Source organism: Budorcas taxicolor, chromosome 23 (assembly GCF_023091745.1).
Source record: "Budorcas taxicolor isolate Tak-1 chromosome 23, Takin1.1, whole genome shotgun sequence".
Taxonomy (NCBI): domain Eukaryota; kingdom Metazoa; phylum Chordata; class Mammalia; order Artiodactyla; family Bovidae; genus Budorcas; species Budorcas taxicolor.
In genome coordinates, this window is record NC_068932.1 from 31,882,818 (window position 1) to 31,889,821 (window position 7,004).

The 7,004-nt window shown below is 42.6% G+C and overlaps 1 non-coding gene across 1 annotated transcript; it reads right to left on the reverse strand.

Annotated features, from left to right (window-relative positions):
* Positions 1-6,730: 6,730 nt before the first annotated feature.
* On the reverse strand, positions 6,731-6,802 carry TRNAC-ACA (transfer RNA cysteine (anticodon ACA)). Its single transcript has one exon. It is a non-coding gene; the product is annotated as a tRNA-Cys (tRNA).
* Positions 6,803-7,004: the final 202 nt, after the last annotated feature.

Genomic DNA, 7,004 nt, shown 5'->3' on the forward strand with positions numbered 1-7,004 from the left:
AACAGAGAGGGAGGGAGAGAAGAGCCTGGGGAGAACTCAGTGTAATTCTGAGCTCTGCAGAGGCAGGACCTCCAAAGTCTACACCAAAGAGGTCTCCTGAACCTTTCCAGCTTCAGCCCCATCATTCTCCTCATTCTTTCTCCCTGTTCCCTAGGAGAGAGAAATAACCGGTGCTTATGCTCTTAAAGCGGCCAGCAAAATGGAGGTACCATGTTGTCTCAGGAAGACAGCAAAATGCCCGTGATGGTTTACAAGACACACTGAGTGTGTATCTTCACCAGAGTCATAAATACTCTATTGTCTCAGGAGGGAGATTCAGCGTTCACCACACTTGTTGCTATGGCAGCTGAATGGTTCTCATAACTGGAAAGAGCAATCATTGGCTTGTTGGGTCTTCTTTTTTCAGGGCCAGCAGCAATTTTCTGTTCTTTCCCAAGGATTTTTTTTTTTTTCTTCTTGGGCATTATAGGCCTCCCTCAGGCTGCTTCGGGAGCAGTTGATCGTTACTAAGCTCGGGAGGCTCTGTGACCTTGGGCAGGTAACGTGACCATGCTTGGCTCAACCACTTTATGATGAAGGGAAAATAATCAGCCCCACATCACAGGACAATTCAGAAGATTAGTAAGATAATGCAAGTAAGTGCAGAACACTGTTTGGCATTAGAAAATGCTGGCTCTTTCTATTGAAAAGGAAAATATGAGTTAAGGATATTTCCTAATAGGCAACAGGAATTCAGATGGGGTATGGGCATCAGTCTTTGCCCTGCTTCATTCCACATTCCAAGGCCAAATTTGCCTGCTACTCCAGGTGTTGGAATACGGAATGAAGCAGGGCAAAGACTAATAGAGTTTTGCCAAGAAAATGCACTGGTCATAGCAAACACCCTCTTCCAACAACACAAGAGAAGACTCTACACATGGACATCACCAGATGGTCAACACCGAAATCAGATTGATTATATTCTTTGCAGCCAAAGATGGAGGAGCTCTATTCAGTCAACAAAAACAAGACCAGGAGCTGACTGTGGCTCAGATCATGAACTCCTTATTACCAAATTCAGACTGAAATTGAAGAAAATAGGGAAAACCGCTAGACCATTCAGGTATGACTTAAATCAAATCCCTTATGATTATACAGTGGAAGTGAGAAATAGATTTTAGGGACTAGATCTGATAGATAGAGTGCTTGATGAACTATGGAATGAGATTCATGACATTGTACAGGAGACAGGGATCAAGACCATCCCCATGGAAAAGAAATGCAAAAAAGCAAAATGGCTGTCTGGGGAGGCCTTACAAATAGCTGTGAAAAGAAGAGAGGCAAAAAGCAAATGAGAAAAGGAAAGATATAAGCATCTGAATGCAGAGATCCAAAGAATAGGAAGAAGAGATAAGAAAGCCTTCTTCAGCAATCAATGCAAAGAAATAGAGGAAAACAACACAATGGGAAAGACTAGAGATCTCTTCAAGAAAATTAGAGATACCAAGGGAACATTTCATGCAAAGATGGGCTCGATAAAGGACAGAAATGGTATGGATCTAACAGAAGCAGAAGATATTAAGGAGAGGTGGCAAGAATACACAGAAGAACTGTACAAAAAAGATCTTCACCACCCACATAATCATGATGATGTGATCACTAATCTAGAGCCAGACATCTTGGAATGTGAAGTCAAGTGGGCCTTAGAAAGCATCACTATGAACAAAGCTAGTGGAGGTGATGGAATTCCAGTTGAGCTGTTTCAAATCCTGAAAGATGATGCTTTGAAAGTGCTGCACTCAATATGCCAGCAAATTTGGAAAACTCAGCAGTGGCCACAGGACTGGAAAAGGCCAGTTTTCATTCCAATCCCAATGAAAGGCAATGCCAAAGAATGCTCAAACTACCGCACAATTGCACTCATCTCACATGATACTAAAGTAATGCTCAAAATTCTCCAAGCCAAGCTTCAGCAATACATGAACCATGAACTCCCTGATGTTCAAGCTGGTTTTAGAAAAGGCAGAGGAACCAGAGATCAAATTGCCAACATCCGCTGATCATCAAAAAATCAAGAGAGTTCCAGAAAAACATCTCTTTCTGCTTTATTGACTATGCCAAAGCCTTTGACTGTGTGGGTTATAATAAACTGTGGAAAATTCTGAAAGAGATGGGAATACCAGACCACCTGACCTGCCTCTTGAGAAATCTGTATGCAGGTCAGGAAGCAACAGTTAGAACTGGACATGGAACAACAGACTGATTCCAAATAGGAAAAGGAATACGTCAAGGCTGTATATTGTCACCCTGCTTATTTAACTTATATACAGAATACATCATGAGAAACGCTGGGCTGGAAGAAACACAAGCTGGAATTAAGATTGCCAGGAGAAATGTCAATAACTTCAGGTATGCAGATGACATCACCCTTATGGCAGAAAGTGAAGAGGAGCTAAAAAGCCTCTTGATGAAAGTGAAAGAGGAGAGTGGAAAAGTTGGCTCAAAGCTCAACATTCAGAAAACGAAAATCATGGCATCTGGTCCCATCACTTCATGGGAAATAGATGGGGAAACAGTAGAAACAGTGGCAGACTTTATTTTGGGGGGCTCCAAAATCACTGCAGATGGTGACTGCAGCCATGAAATTAACAGACGCTTACTCCTTGGAAGAAAAGTTATGACCAACCTAGATAGTATATTCAAAAGCAGAGACATTACTTTGCCGACTAAGGTCTGTCTAGTCAAGGCTAGGTTTTTCCTGTGGTCATGTATGGATGTGAGAGTTGAACTGTGAAGAAGGCTGAGTGCCAAAGAATTGATGCTTTTGAACTGTGGTGTTGGAGGAGACTCTTGAGAGTCCCTTGGACTGCAAGGAGATCCAACCAGTCCATTCTGAAGAAGATCAACCCTGGGATTTCTTTGGAAGGAATGATGCTAAAGCTGAAGCTCCAGTACTTTGGCCACCTCATGCGAAGTGTTGACTCATTGGAAAAGACTCTGATGCTGGGAGGAATTGGGGGCAGGAGGAGAAGGGGACAACCAAGGATGAGATGGCTGGATGGCATCACGGACTCGATGGACGTGAGTCTGAGTGAACTCTGGAAGATGATGATGGACAGGGAGGCCTGGCGTGCTGCGATTCATGGGGTCGCAAAGAGTCGGACACTACTGAGTGACTGAACTGAACTGAACTGAAGCCGAGAAGGTTCTGAAAGCTAGAATGAGAACACAGGTGAGAGTAATTCCTCTGCCCCCATCACTTCTGCTTCCTTGTCTGGCATCTCTGGTAACGCTAGTTCTGTGGCACTATCATTCTTTCTAGAGCTTCCCCAGTGGTTCAGATGGTAAAGAATCTTCCTGCAATGCAGGACACCAGGGTTCAATCCCTGGGTTGGGAAGATCCCCTGCAGGAGGAAATGGCAACCCACTCCAGTATTCTTGCCTGGAGAAGCCCATGGACAGAGGAACCTGGTGAGCAAAAGTGTCGGACACGACTGACTGACTAATACTTGCACTTTCACTTTTATCCTTGTGTGTTCCCTTCAGGAGGACTGCAGTGATAGCAGCCGATGCCCTGAGGACAAGGACCATCTCTCTAAAGCCCCAAAGCCCCCTGTGTTTTGCACATAGAAAGTGCTCAGGAAGTATCTGGTGGTTGATACCTGCAGGAGGATGAGGGCATCCCAAGCAGAAAAGGCTGACAAACACCTGGAGGTGGGAATTTACATGAAGAGTCTCGACTCGCAGAGAAAACTTCCCCCAGTCTCTCTATGTTCCTGTTTTTTCCATTGTTCAAGGTTCAGTTCACCTAGAGCCACCCCTCTCACACTTGAGTTTGTTCGCTGGTCCCCCAGCCATCATTCAGAAATCAAATCCTCCGAGGTGTTCCATTTCACTCTCTCCAGGATTCAGCCCAGGTAGGGCACTGACCAGGGGGAAAGGAAGTGGAAGCAAGAACAGAAAGAACCCCCAAGGAGTCCAAGGCTGTGCTTTGCCTTTCCTTGTTGTCTTCATTTTCCTTTTATGAATGAATACATTATTTTTAGTTAAGTAAAGCATGCATATGATCTTAATTGTGAAAACATTCAGGCAAACAGATAAAAGTACCACTTCTCTCTCTGAACATCACTGCTATTATCTACTTCAGTTCAGTTCAGTTCAGTTCAGTCGCTCAGTCGTGTCCGACTCTGTGACCCCATGAATCGCAGCATGCCAGGCCTCCCTGTCCATCACCATCTCCCGGAGTTCACTCAGACTCACGTCCATCGAGTCCGTGATGCCGTCCAGCCATCTCATCCTGGTTCATCCCCTTCTCCTCCTGCCCCCAATCTCTCCCAGCATCAGAGTCTTTTCCAATGAGTCAACTCTTCGCATGAGGTGGCCAAAGTACTGGAGCTTCAGCTTTAGCATCATTCCTTCCAAAGAAATCCCAGGGCTGATCTCCTTCAGAATGGACTGGTTGGATCTCCTTGCAGATCAAGGGACCCTCAAGAGTCTTCTCCAACACCACACTTCAAAAGCATCAATTCTTCGGCGCTCACCCTTATTCACAGTCCAACTCTCACATCCATACATGACCACAAGAAAAACCATAGCCTTGACTAGACGGACCTTAGTCGGCAAAGTAATGTCTCTGCTTTTGAATATGCTATTTAGGTTGGTCATAACTTTTCTTCCAAGGAGTAAGCGTCTTTTAATTTCATGGCTGCAGTCACCATCTGTAGTGATTTTGGAGCCCCAAAACGTAAAGTCTGCCACTGTTTCCACTGTTTTCCCATCTATTTCCCATGAAGTGATGGGACCAGATGCCATGATCTTTGTTTTCTGAATGTTGAGCTTTAAGCCAACTTTTTCACTCTCCTCTTTCACTTTCATCAAGAGGCTTTTTAGCTCCTCTTCACTCTCTGCCATAAGGGTGATGTCATCTGCATATCTGAGGTTATTGACATTTCTCCGGGCCATCTTGATTCCAGCTTGTGTTTCTTCCAGTCCAGCGTTTCTCATGATGTATTCTGCATATAAGTTAAATAAGCAGGGTGACAATATACAGCCTTGACGTACTCCTTTTCCTATTTGGAACCAGTCTGTTGTTCCATGTCCAGTTCTAACTGTTGCTTCCTGACCTGCATACAGATTTCTCAAGAGGCAGGTCAGGTGGTCTGGCATTCCCATCTTTTGAAGAATTTTCCACAGTTTATTATAACCCACACAGTCAAAGGCTTTGGCATAGTCAATAAAGCAGAAATAGATGTTTTTCTGGAACTCTCTTGCTTTTCCCATGATCCAGCAGATGTTGGCAATTTGATCTCTGGTTCCTCTGCCTTTTCTAAAACCAGCTTGAACATCTGGAAGTTCACAGTTCGCGTATTGCTGAAGTCTGGCTTAGAGAATTTTGAGCATTACTTTAGTATCATGTGAGATGAGTGCAATTGTGCAGTAGTTTGAGCATTCTTTGGCATTGCCTTTCATTGGGATTGGAATGAAAACTGGCCTTTTCCAGTCCTGTGGCCACTGCTGAGTTTTCCAAATTTGCTGGCATATTGGGTGCAGCACTTTCACAGCATAGTGTGAATCTATTCAAATGTGCATACATATACATATGTATGTATATATATAAAATCTCTGATCCCAGTTGCTTCATCTATAAAATAATTTTTAAAATTTTACTGGTCTAAATGATATATGATGTTGCATTAATTTCTGCTGTACAGCATAATGATTCAGTTATACATGTATGTACATTTTTTTCATATTCTTTTCCATTATGGTTTATCACAGGATATTGAATATAGCTCTCTCTGTTACATCGTAGGATCTTGTTCATCTATCCTATATAATAATTTGCATCTGCTAATCCCAAACTCCCTGCCCTTGGCAACCACAATTCTGTTCTCTGTATTTGTGAGTCTGTGTAAACAATGTCAAAAATACTGAGCTCACCTATATGTGAATTCATAAACTCACATATGTATGGCACCTGGCATGAAGTCTGGAATGCAGTAAGGACTCAACAATTATTAGATGCCTTCTCCTTGAGGACCATCGGCCATATGGTTCTTCGTGATATATAAAAAGAGCTAAATATATAGATGCATTTAACCATTGAATAAAACATTCTTTCAACTATCTGAGAAACTGCTCACCTCATGCCTGCTTAAAACCACAACACAATGTAAGTCATTTGGGGCCTTGCTCAGTGACTAAAGTGGTCAAGCCCCTTGCCCCCAGACTGTCTATTTCATGTTATTTTGATGGCCATGAAACTCCTCTTGAGAAGGCTTTGTCTGTTGAACAAAGGAGACACATGTATTGCTCTCTATACTTGGTCTGTGGTATCTGAAGTTCTGCTCAGGGTCTGATAACTGGGGAGTTTTCAGCAACCTGTGAAATATTTGAAAACTGCAAAGAAAGTTTGACTTTAGTATATGCAAGAAAACTGAAAAATTGAACTTAGTATTTAATTAAATGTCTACAAATCCTAACATGATGTCAGTATTTTTTAATAGCTAGATTTACATTCATAAAAAGGTTTCACTTTATTTAAAATATTTTGGCAGGATTTTTCTGACTATAGGATATGAATACACACTCAGGAAATCTTGCAATGATTGCTGATAAATTATAATGAAGTCACTCAGTCGTGTCCGACTCTTTGCGACCCCATGGACTGTAGCCTACCAGGCTCCTCTGTCCATGGGATTTTCCAGGCAATAGTCCTGGAGTGGATTGCCATTTCCTTCTCCAGGGGATCTTCCCAACCCAGGGATTGAACCTGGGTCTCCCGCATTGTAGACAGACGCTCTACCATCTGAGCCACCAGGGATGGTAAATTATAAATAGTAAATTGGATTATAAGTAACCAAATCATTTTAAAAGCAAAAATAATAAAAAGTCCTTTAAAATTTTTCCAACAGAGAGTGATATTGAACGTACGAGGTGATGCTTTTCAACTATTCTGATCAGATGTATGCTGTTGTTCGTTGTTCAGTCACTAAGTCGTATATGACTCTTTGCAACCCCATGGA